General features: G+C 34.9%; 1 protein-coding gene across 1 annotated transcript in view; it reads right to left on the bottom strand.

The window, feature by feature from the left end:
• Window positions 1-11,114, bottom strand: part of TANK (TRAF family member associated NFKB activator) — an 86,227-nt gene extending 75,113 nt beyond the window's left edge. Inside the window, exon 1 of the mRNA XM_046658921.1 lies at window positions 10,922-11,114. The gene's annotated coding sequence lies outside the window, so the exon portion shown is untranslated. The remainder of the gene's footprint in view (window positions 1-10,921) is intronic.
• Window positions 11,115-13,410: the final 2,296 nt, after the last annotated feature.

The raw sequence follows: 13,410 nt of genomic DNA, 5'->3' as shown, positions 1-13,410 counted from the left end.
AATTACTACACACTGTGGTATTACAATATTACAATAACGATAAGTATAAGGTACTCTAAAAACACATTGAAGAGGCCTTAGTCTAGGCTTGAGAGGGTGAGGGAAGGCTTCCTTTATCTATGGGAAGAATTCAACAAGAATCCAGGCCAAAAAAAAAATAAATAAACTTGCAAAGGAAGGAAAAGAATGAAAAATAAACTTATCTTCAATATTAAACTTCAGAAGCTAAATAGAATTAAATTGCCTGGGAAGGGTTTGATTTATAAAGTCTACACCCACTCAAGTTATCATTCACATAGGAAAGGAAAATAAAGACATTCTTAGATATCTCAAGGTTCAGAAATATACCACCCATTTCCTGAAATAGTTGAAGATACACTTCAGTAAGTCCAAAATGGAATTAAAATAAAAAAAAACAAGAAAGATGAAATTATGATATAAAAGAAATATTTGTAAATATTTGAAATAATTTAAATATTGGACTAAGTAAAAACTTGTTGCAAATGTAATGAGAATATTAAAAGTAACTTTTAAGACATAAGATACAAGTCTAAATAAATAATTAAATAATACTTTCTGAACTTCCTGATTATAGCAACAAAACCTCATGTGGGTGGATGAGAGGTAGCAGGAAGTAAAAAGTTCTAATTTACTCGTTTTCTTGTCTTCTATATGCAGAAATAATAAGATCTTATTCTATGATAATTTAACACATATTATTGTAGTTTTTTTAATATGTAAAGGTAAATAACTATAAGTAGAATTAAAAATTGTTTGTTTATTTCTTTGTTAGAGGAAGTAAGAAAACATTGCCCATATAACAAAGACATAAAACTCTCATTTCCCAACATTTAATCAATCACTAAATAAGGTAATACCTGTGAGTACTCCTTTGCAACATTTCTTGCCTGCATATACTCACTGTCCCCATTGCTGCACTCTGTCCTCATTGCCACTTTCTGTCTCTATTGCCACCCCTTGTTCAAGCCACCATCAATTTGTATTTACCATACTATCTTCCTAACTGTTCTCCTCGCTTTCTCTCTTGTCAAATTCTAGATGTTATTATGTTCCTGTGTCACCTAAAATCACTCATTGGCTTCCTATTACCCTCAGGATAAAATCTAAATTCTAAGCATGATATAAGGCTTCTTCCTACTTCTCTAGACTCATATCCTGCCTCTTCCTCCTGGTAATTTTGGGCTTTTTTCAATAACTCAAATGCTCCCTGTTCTGTCCTTTTCTGGTGTTTGCTGATGTGGTTTCCTCATCCTAGAACGTGTTTCCCTCACATTTCACCTGGTCTGTTGAGGTCTTAAGTGGAATGGTCTGATTCTAAGCAGGGCCTCACTTGACTCTCCTTCCACATTAGAACTGTGGGCTCAGCTATGGGCTCCCATTTCACCCTGTCCTTTCCCCTTTGTCATACATCACACTTGAAATTCCAAGATACATATTTGGATATTTTTGAAGTTAGGATGGCTATTACAACTGATCTTAAAGAAACTTGCAACCATCAGTCTGATGCCTAAGTGGTCATTGCCCCCACAAAGGCAAACCCAAGCTGAGAGAGGCTAATGCATGCTGGTTATAAGTGAGAATTCTGAGTTAAAATTGCCTCATTCATATGTTAGTATTGCCATTTACTAACCATATGACTTTACTAACCATGCGCCTCTGTTTCTCCATCTGTCAAATGCAGATTATAATGGTACTTGCCTAAAAGATTGTGTGTATATATATATGTGTACAATGAGATAATATATGAACAGGGTCTGGTCTATAGGAGGGACTCAATAAATATTAGTTAATATGGATAGTTTCTGTAGCTTAAGTAGGTAGTTCTACATGCAGTTGATATTTAATTTAAATAAGTAGCCATAATTATCATTTAAAATATCTTTAAAAGTTCACCCTGAGAAAATGTAGACATTGGATTTAATAGAAGATTTTAAATTAATTGTCTTAAATACTCCCAAAGAGCTAAAGGAAAGCTTGGACAAAGAACCAAGGAAATCAGAAAAATGATGTATGGACAAAATGGTAATATCAATACAGAGTTAGAAATTATAGAAAGGAACCAAATAGAAGTTCTGGAACTGAGCAGTACAGTAAGTAAAACAAAAAATTCATTAGAGGGGTTTGGCAGCAGATTTGAGCAGGCAGAAGAAAGAGTCAGTGAATGTGATGAGAAGACAATTGAAGTTATCCAGTTGAAGGAGGAGAAAGAATAAAGAAAAGTGAATAGAGCCTAATAGACCTGCAGGACACTATCCAAAAAATCAATATGGATATGCATTATGGAAGTTCTCAAGAAGTGAGAGAAAAGGAGCAGAAAAAATATTTGAAGAAATAATGGCTGAAAGCTTCCCAATTTGATAAAAGACAGAATCTGAACATTCAAGAAGCTCAATGAACTCCACTAGGATAAACTCAAAGAGATCCACACTGAGGCACATTATAATCAAACCACTGAGAGCCAAAGATGAGAGAATCTTGAAAGTATAAGAGAGTAGTGACTCATTGGGTACAATGGATCCTCAGTAAGATTAACAGCTAATTTCACTTTGAAATCATGAAAGTCAGAAGACAGTGGGATGACATATTTAAAGTGCTTTTAAAAAGGTGTCAACCAAGAATTTTTTATCTGGCAAAACTATTCTTAAAAAATGAAGGAGAAATTAAGACATTCTGAGATTTAAAAAAAAGAAGCTGAAGGAGTTCATTGCTAGTAGACTTACTCTATAAGAAATGATAAAGGGAGTCTTCAGGCTCAAATAAAAGGCCATTTGACAATAATTCAAAGCCATACAAATAAATAAACTTTGGTAAAGGCAACTACTTATATAAGTGTAAAACCCAGCATGATTGTATTTTTAATTTATAACTTCTCTTTTTATTTCCTACATGTTTTAAAAGAAAAACACTTAAAAATAATTATAAATCTATGTTAATGGGCACACAATATATAAAGATGAAATTTGTGATTACAACAACATAAGGGAGGGAACTAAACTGTATAGGAGTAAAAGTTTTTGTATATTATTGAAGCTAAGTTGATATTAATTCAATTAGATTGTTATAAATTTAAGTTGCTAATTTTAATCCCCATGGTAACCACTAAAACAATATCTAAAAAATGACACAAAAAAGAAAATGAGAAGGAAATAAAATGGTACACAGCAAAGAATCAATTAAACACAAAAGAAGGCAGTAATGGGGGAAATGAGGAACAGAAAAATGGTAGAAGGCATACAGAAATCAAATAGAAACATGTCAGAAGTAAGACCTTCCTTATCAGTAATTACTTTAAATATAAATGGATTAACCTTTCCAATCAAAAGGCAGGGCTTGGCAGACTGGATAGTACAACATGGTCAAACTATATACTATCTACAAGAAACTTACTTTAGATCCAAAGACACAAATAAATTGAAAGTAAAAAGATAGAAAAAGATTTTCCATGCAAATAGTAACCAAAAGAGAGATGAGGCGGCTATAATAATATCAGACAAAATAGCTTTTAATTCAAAAACTGTTACAAGAGACAAAGAAGGATCTTCTATATTGACAAAAGGATCATTCTTTAAGAAGATATAACAATTATGCACATATACACACCAAACAATAGAGCCCCAAAATATATGAAGCAAATATTGATAGAATTGAAGGGAGAAATAGACAGGACTACAATAACAGTTGGAGACTTCACTATACCACTTTTAATAATGGATAGAAAAAGAGAAGATCAAAAAATAAATAGAGGACTTGAAACACAGTATAAACCAACTAGACCTAACAGACATGTATAGAACACTCCACCCAACAACAGCAGAATATATACTCTTCTCACATGGGGATGGATCCTTCTCCAGGACAGATCAAATGTTAGGCCACAAAAACATCTCAACATATTAAAAAAGACTGAAATCATATGAAGTATCTTCTCCAACCAAAATGGACTGAACTAGACATAAATCACAGAAGGGAAAGTGGAAAATTCACAAATATGTGCAAATTCAATGACACATTCTTAAACAGCCAATGAGTCAAAGATGAAATCACAGGGGAAATTAGATTTACTTAGAGATGAATGAAGACAAAATTGCATCACAATGGTTCAGCGAAAGCAGTGCTCAGAGGAAAATTAATAGTAGTAAAGTCTACATTAAAAAAGAAGGAAGATCTGAAATCAATAACCTAACTTTACACTTCAAGGAACTAGAAAAAGAAGAGCAAACTAAACTCAAAGCTAGTAGAAGGAAGGAAACAATAAAGATTAGAGCAGAGATAAATGAAATAGAGAATAGAAAAAGAATAGAATCAAGGAAGTCAAAATTGGTTCTGTGAAAAGATCAAGAAAATTGACAAAACTTTAGCTAAACTTATAAGAAAAAGGGAGAGAATAACAAATAACTACAATCAGAAATGAAAGTGGAGACTTTACCACCAACCAAATAGAAATAACAAGGATTATAAGAGAATACTATGAACAATTGTATGCCAACAAATTAGATAATCTAGATGAAATGTACAAATTCTTAGAAACACACAAACTGCCAAAACTGGATCTAGAAGAAATAGAAAATCTGAACAGACCTATAACAAATAGATTGGATCAGTAATAAAATACCACCCAATAAAGAAATGTTCAGGCCCAGATGGCTTCACAGGTGAATTATACAACACACCTAAAGAAGAATTAACACCAATCCTTTTCAAACTCTCAAAAAAAAAAAAAATGAAGAAGAAGAGGAGGAAATAGTTCCTAACTCATTCTGTGAGGCCAGCATTACTGTAATACCAAAGCCAGACATAGACACCATAAGAAGAGAAAACTAATAACGAATATTCCTTATGGATAAAGATGGAAAAGTTCTCCATAAAATACTAGCAAACTGTATCTGACTGCATATTAAGTGGATTATACATCATGACAAAGTGTGATTTATTCCTGGAATACAAAGGTAGTTAAACATAAGAAAATCATTCAACGCAATATACCACATTACACAATAAAGGGAAAACACCCCACGTGATCATCTCCATTGATGCAGAAAAGGCATTTGACAAAATCCAATGCCTTTTCCTGATAAGAAAACACTCAGGAAATTAGGAATAGAAGGGAATTTCCTCGACATGATAAAGAGAATTTACGAAAAACCCGCAGCTAATGTCATACTGAATGGTGAAAGACTGAAAGACTTCCCCCCAAGGTCAGGAACAAGACAAGGATGCTTTTTTTTTCACCACTGTTATTCAACATTATCCTGGAAGTTCTAGTCAGAGCAATTAAACAAGAAAAAGAAATAAAAGGCATCCAAATTAGAAAGGAAGAAGTAAAAATATCTCTATTTTCAGATGACGTTATCCCATATATAGAAAATCCCAAAGAATCCACAAGAAAGCTACTAGAGGTAATAAATGAATTTAGCAAAGTTTCAAGATATATCAACATTCAAAAATCAGTTGCACTTCTATACATCATCAATGAACAATCTAAAAAGAAAATTAAGAAAACAATTCCATTTACAATAGCATTCAAAAGAATAAAATATCTAGAAATAAATTTAACCAAAGAGGCAAAAGACTTGTACACTGAAAACTACAAAAGATTGCTGAAAGAAATTAAAGAAGACCTAAATAAATGGAAAGACATTCTGTGTTCACGGATTGGAAGAATTAATATTGTTAAGATGGCAGTACTCCCCCAAATGATCTACAGATTTAATGCAACCTGTATCAAAATTCCAATGGCCCCCCCACTTTTTTTTTCAGAAATGGAAAAGCTGATCCTCAAGTTTACAAAGAATTGCAAGGGGCCCTGAGGAGCCAAAAGAATACTGAAAAAGAAAAACAGAGTTGGAGGACTCACACTTCTCAGTTTCAAAACTTACTACAAAGCTGCAGTAATCAAAACAGTGTGCTACTAGCATGAGGATAGACATAGAGACAGCAAGAATAGAATTGAGAGGGGCTGGCCCCATGGCCAAGTGGTTAAGTTTGTGTGCTCTGCTTCAGTGGCCCAGGGTTTCGCTGGTTCAGATCCTGGGCGGAGACATGGCACTGCTCATCAGGCTATGCTGAGGCGGTGTCCCATATAGCACAAGTAAAAGGACCTACAACTATGTACCAGGGGACTTTGGGGAGAAGGAGAATGGGGAAAAAAAAAGGATTGGCAACATATGTTAGCTCAGGTGCCAATCTTAAAAAAAAGAAAAAAGGAACAAAAGAATAGAATTGAGAGTCCAGAAATAAATCCTTGCATCTATCACCAATTGATTTTTTGACAAGGGTACCAAGAACATTCACTGGAGAAAGAATAGTCTCTTCAACAAATGATGCTGGGATTACTTATAGCCACAATCAAAAGAATGAAATTGGACCCCTACCTCACACAATATACCAAAATGAACTCAAAATGGATCAATAACCTAAATATAAGACTAAGACCATAAAACTCTAAGATAAAACATAGAGGTAAATCATCATAATCTTGAATTTGGCAATGGATTCTTAGATATGATATGAAAATCGTGAATAAGAAAATAAAAAGTACATTGGACTTTACAAAAACTAAAAAAACCTTTTGTGCTTTCAAAGACATTATCAGAAGACAATCTACAGAATGGGAGAATATATTTGCAAATCATGTATTTGATAAAAGTCTAATATCCAGAACATATAAACTCTTATAGCTCAACAACAAATGACCCGATTGAAAAATGGGTAAAGGACTCGAAGACATTTCTCCAAGGAGAATATACAAATGACCAACAAGCACATGAAAAGATGTTTGACATCATTAGTCATCATGGAAAAGCAAATCAAAACCACAATGAAGTACCATTCACACCCACTAGGACAGATGCCTGTAACAAAAAAACAAACAAAAAAATGGAAAATAACAAACGTTCGTGAGAATGTGGAGAAATGGGAACTCTCATACACAGCTGGTGGGAATGTAAAATGGTCAAGCCACTGTGGAAAACTATTTGGCGGTTCCTTAAAACTTTAAACAAAATTGCCATATGACTCCACAATTCCACTGCTAGGTATGTCCCCAAAAGAATGAAACCAGGTATTCAAACAAATGTAAGTTCATGGTCATAGCAGCACTATTTACAGTAACCGAAAGGTGAAAACAGCCCAATTATCTTATCCATCAATAGATAAATGGGTAAACAAATTGTGGCATATACATACAATAGAATATTATTCAGCCATAAAAAGAATGAAGTACTCATACATGCTGCAACATAGATGAATCTCAAAAACATTATGCTAAGTGAAAGAAGGCAACAGAAAAAGTCACACATTATATGATTTCACTTATAGGAAATGTCCAGAATAGGTACATCCAGAGAGACAGAACACAGATTGGTGGTTGCCAGGGGTTGAAAGGAGTAGGAAGTGCTTCATGGTGACAGAGTTTTCTTTTAGGGTGATAAAAATGTTTTGGAACTGGATAGAGGTGGTGGTTGCACAACATTGTGAACATACTAAATGCCACTGAGTTGTTCAATTTATAACGTTTCATTTTATGTTATGTGAATTTTACCTCGATCTTTTTAAAAGGAAAAAAATTACAAAATCTGAATACACATGGACTGAGCTAATAAACATGTATCAATATTAATTCCTTAGTTTAATCAATATTAAACCCCGTACTAATGTAAGATGCTAATAACGGGCAAAACTATGTGTGGCGGGGAGGCGGGGTGGTATATGAGCAGTCCTTGTAGTGTTGGCTCAATTTTTCTCTAAACCTAAATCTGTTCTAAAAGAATAAAATCTATTAACTAAGAAAAGCTTTATTGTCCTAAATAACTCTTGGATCAAAGAGGAAATAAAGCTGCAGTTAAAAACCATAAAATAGTGATAATGCGAAAATGACATAGCAAAGGTCGTAAGGTGTAGTTAAAACGGTACTCAGAAAATTCCTAGCCTTAAATACTTTCATTACAAAACAAGAAAGAACAAAAATAAATGAACTAAGTATTCAACTCAAAAATCGAGAAGAGGAAAAGTAAAATAGTCTAAAAAGAGACATTAAGAAAATATTAATAATGTTGAAAGCAAAACTAATTATTTAAGAAAGAGCTAACCATGTAAGTGAGACATCCAAGAGATTAACCCCTTGACAAGTCCAATCAGGAAAATAAAGAGAGAAAAAACATAAATGGAAAAAATTAGTAATGAAAAAGAGTTATCCACCTGGTGGAGATGATTCAAAAAAGTACAAAAATACCATGCATGCCAATTCGTTTGAGAAGTTTGATAAAAAGGATCATTTATAAACAAAACAACCTAAACAGTGTGCAAAAATAGCATAAAACCTGAATAGATCAATAACAATAAAAAACATTGGAAAGCTTTTAAAGAATTACTTCCAAAAGCGGATGCCAAGAACAAACAGTGTTTGCTCTTTAAACATTTCAAGGAGCAAATAACTCTCATGAAGCTTTTTTTAAAACATGGAAAATTTTTGTATTTTTATCAGAAAATAAAAAATACAGGTAGATTTCACTTATGAATAGGAAAGCAAAAATTCTCAATAAATTATAGACATTTCTTTTTCAGTACACACTTTCTAATATAAATTGGTGTAACATTAATCAATTTGAACACACGTTTTGCATAGCACTGTTGGTTGTAACTGAATTGTAGTCTGCAAGTAGCACTGTCACAATAGGGAGAAGCCTTTCGCACAAAGCGTAGGAACAGCTGCTTTGTCTGAGTATCTGGTTGCTCTGTCTGGATAGGGTTCCTTGGCTATGCCACATTGTTTTCATTCTTTTCTGTTAATTTGAGTTCTGAACTGAATTGTGAAGCCAAAATAATAGCGGAGAGGCGTCTAAGCATGTGGATTGAAGAGAAAATGAGGAAATGTGTAGGTTTGTTTTGTTTTGTTTTAATCAACTAATTTATTATTTTAACCAGAGCAATAAAAAAAATACTCTATAACTATAAATCTACCTTTATTACTGAGGCATGATTTTTGATAACAAACAATTTTTTTAAAATGCAATTACTGTATTGTGTAACAGCAGAACACTCTATAGTTTAAAGTAGAAAAACCATACAGTTGCCTCGAATTATACCAAAAAGACATTGAACACAGTTTAACATGAAGTCTTGACACATCTTTTGTAAACGAGGATTAGAAGTATATTTGGTAGTTATTTGGTTTTTGTGATAAACATATTTATCTCAAACCAACAGCCGACGTTGTTCTTAATGTTAACCACTAGGGAAATTCCCAGTGAGATCAGAAGAAGACAAGGTTGGCTGCTATCTCTTCTCTTATTAAACACTGTTCTAGAAGTTCTGGCCAATGTGGTGAGAAGAAAAAAAGAGGAGACAAAAATATATTTATACAGGCATCACATGTGAATTACCTAAAATAACTCAGAACAAATAAAGGATCTATACAATGGCTGGATGCAAGATAAAATTATGAAATCAAGTATTTTCCCAAATGCCAGCAGTAATTAGTCAGAAAACATAGTGGAAAGAATGCCTCTATCAAGATAGCATCCCTACCGCACACATGAAGTAGATAAAACAAAATACATTGGAATATGTTTTACAATAAACAAAGAACCTCTATGGTTCCTGAGGCCTTAATACCTGGAGGGAAAGAATGATTGCAGACAGGAAGGTTCTCTAATATAAGAATGATCATTTTCCTCAAATTAGTGCATGAGCTTCATGAAATTTCAACCAGAACTTCTTTTGGAGGAATTTAACAGATTTATTTTAAATCTTCCAGCTGGTTATCTCTTTTATTGTTACAAGTGTTTAAGAGAAATAACTGGACGTTGCTTTAGGACCCTAGTTGGCTGCTAGCAGGAACCTCTGTCAGGTTGGACCTGGTATACAGCCCCACGTCCTCCCTGGATGGAGGCAGACTAATATGCGCACCTGTGCACAGGCGGAAGTACACTCGGGATGGAATGAGGAGATGGGGTGGCAGAGAGGAAAAGGGAGACCTAGGAATGACTTAGAAGTGTCTATGAATGATTGGCTGTTCTGTGCCCCGCGCCAAGTCATCTTCCTCTTTCCTCCATCATTTTGCAGCTTGGATAAGACTTCTTAAAATATAGGTTCAATATTATAAGAAGACAAGGCAGTGTTAACAGAGAGACATGGAAAAAGAAGTGGTATAAAATTATAAGTCCTGGCTCTGCCACTTACTAGCTGGAAGTTCCTGTGATTGTTTTCCTCCAACAGACGTTCAATAAATAGCAGCTATTAATATAATAATACTGATAATGATGATTGATGTTTAATCTTTGTGAACTATCAACTTTTCCTAAGATTATTCTTAAGAAAATAGTACATAATCTTTAATATTTATTTTTGATAGTGAAAATAAAGGCTAGTTGGTAATAGAATAAGACTGGATTACTCTGTGTAAATTTAAATGTTCCAAGATAGGGAATGCAAAGTTGTCTATAAGATTAATACTTTGCTGTAAAGAAATATTCATTAACCTCTGTTTCTTAGGATATGGAAAAATACTAAACTCCAGTTAATGTTTGAATGGACACGCTGGAACATGCTGGAATTGATCTTTAAAAATTTAACCAAAAACTACGAATATATATAGTGTAAGTTTACTTTTCAACCTAATAAGCTATACACAGCTTTACTTATGCCAAATACATATCCTTTAAGTCTTACGTTATGTTATGAGAACCACTTATTGGAGAAGGCTTATATTCCAAATACAAACTTAAAATCATTTCAAGTAGAGACATAAATTCTACCTTAAAAGTTGGGAAGAAGGTAAAAAGACCACAATGTTTAAAATTTTCCTTTAGTCTTAGCTAGGGGCTCCATTTTTTAGAGACCAAATTTCCAACTATGACAGTGAATACAAAGGCATTATTGAATAATGCCATAAATTACTCACTTAGCAGAAGCAAGAGTAGAACGAATCTGCCACACTTCAGTTTAAGACATCCAGGCCACCTTGGTAGGTTGAAAATTGGTAGGAATTACCAAAGTTTTGGTTACTTCTTCTCCAAGTGACAAGTCTTCCTTCACAGACTATTGCTCTTTAAAGATACAGGTAGTTACAGAGTCTGGAAGCTTTATCTAGAGGCTCTAGCAATGCCGCCCAAATCGTGAGCTCTCCCTTGTGTTGAACTGGGAACTTCCACTGAGAAATCCCCTGACTTGAAGACTTCCTTATTTGTAGCTATCAACAGCCAATCGTGGCAAGTTATTGAAATGAAGCAAAGACTACCAGAAAATGTTCTGTAAACCACCCGTGACTGTAACCCTGACTTCCTTTTGAAGCAAAGATACTTTACTTGAATAGTTAGAGCATTCTAACAAAAATCCAGAAATTGTCAACACAAAAATATTTTTGGATTAAGCACATTTTCATGTAAGAAAATTTAGAAGTAAGTTTGATAATTGGCTTTTTTTAGCTTTTAAGAAGTCACTTTTTGACGTAAGCAGTATATTTATAAACAGCTGGAAAAACTAGACTGGAGTATAGTTGTCTTTGCTTCATAGCCTACAGAGGTCACTTGGATGAAGCCTAGCAATAAAATTTATACTGGATTCCAGAGCCTGACCTCAGGTACTTAGAAGAGAGGTGAAGCAAAGAAGGCTCTTAAGACAGCTTTTCTCCTTGGGAACTAAGGGTCTCTGTTCACGTGGATGAGTGTATGCTCCAGCACTCTGAGGAGATGCTTTACAAATGCATGTATTCTTCTCAGGCTACTCGGAGCAAAACATCAAATTTTGCATGCAAATGGAAGGCAGCATATGCACCACAGACATTTTTCTTTGTTATAAAATTTTAGAGCTGGAAATGTCCTTAGACACCATCTGTTCCATTTCCTATTTATTACAGATGAGGAAACAGGAGAGGGTAAATGCTCAAAGTCATAAAGAAAGTCAGAGGTAGCACTCAGAGGAAAATCCTAGTCTTTTGAATCTGAGGGCATTTCTCTTTTTACCATACCATATTCTTAGCGTATAAGTTATTGAACAGGAAAAAGACTGTAACAAGAAAAATAGATTGAGAGTCTCCTTGCTCAATTCTTTCATTTTGCAGATGAGGATTCCGAGATCTTACTCCAAGGCCAAAGTTAGCAAAAGGCCTAGAACTAAGAAATTCTGATTCTCAGTCTAGTTTCTTTTCCACTTTAAAACACTGCCTTCTCCTAAATTAGTTGTTAAACAAGCCTAAGATATTCTACTCATGATGAAATTATTCTATAAAAAGGAAATAATTTTGAAAGTATCTAATATGATGAATAAGATTATATTAAAAACATTTCATATACTCGTCTAACACATAATGAAGTATTAATTTCCTTTGGCATCGTGTGTTTTATAATTATTTTACTGGCATCAAACATTAAACTTTCTTGTGTGCAATGGAAAAATAAAACCCGTCTAATACTGCAAATAAAGCAAAACAAAACAAAGAACTGAGATAGCCACTGGTGGAAGGAAAACTTTCTTCTCAAGCACTTATATTTTGAATGAGGAGGATTTTAAAAACACAGCTTTTAAAAAAAGCAGTGTTGATGTCTCAATTGGGAAATACCCCTTTGGTCTCTCTGTCCCGTGCCCCTTCTCTGTTCTATTTACTTTGGCATGTGAGCTTGGCTGATGCCCAAGCTCCAGCAGAACTGGCTAGTACTGGGTATTTGACCTCAACCTGGTGGGGTACTGCTTGCAAGAGGGTCCTGATGCCAAGACAGAGAAGCTTATAGTTAAAGACGCTTTTTGAGAAAATTCTGTCCGAGTGCATGGAATTTAAAACCAATGCACTCACCAGTTCTGGCCCTAGGCAAAACATGTGAGACAGATAGAAGTTTTTGTCTTTGTCTCCCCCTCCTTTTTCCTCTTGGAGTCATAGGCCATGTGACCAGGGCAGACAGAAATGCAGAGATTCTTGCAGGAAAGGAAGGAACAAACTGGCAGCAAGCCAGGATTGGCAAGGGTTAGGGTCCAATGAATAGGGTAGGAGGGGATTGGGGGTGGGGGTGGGGCTCCAAGCCCAAATGAGAGGATGGGAGGCAAAAGTCAGGTTCCCATTCAGGCAGAGGTGAATGGCCAAGGGGTCGCTAATCAAAGAATGAAGGGATCACCACCATAGGACGGCAGAGTTCTCAGGGCAGGTCTGGGTGAAAGGCCTTCTTAAGAAGAATCCCTGGAAAGCACAGTCTTCCCTGGGGACAGTGGAGGACAAGAAAGCCAGGGCTCTTCATTGCTGACTGAGATGCAGAGACAGGCTTCCAACTTCAGGAGGGGACCCAGGTGCTTGCAACGCTGGCCAAGGAGCTAGTTAGACAGCCGGGCTGCATGGGGTGGGTGTTTGATTGAGCAACTTGGTTCAGATGATCATACGGGCACCTGCAGGATGAATCTATGTTC

Source organism: Equus quagga, chromosome 4 (assembly GCF_021613505.1).
Source record: "Equus quagga isolate Etosha38 chromosome 4, UCLA_HA_Equagga_1.0, whole genome shotgun sequence".
Classification (NCBI taxonomy): Eukaryota; Metazoa; Chordata; class Mammalia; order Perissodactyla; family Equidae; genus Equus; species Equus quagga.
Note: the sequence above shows the minus strand (reverse complement) of the source record. Positions and strands in the feature narration are given on the sequence as shown.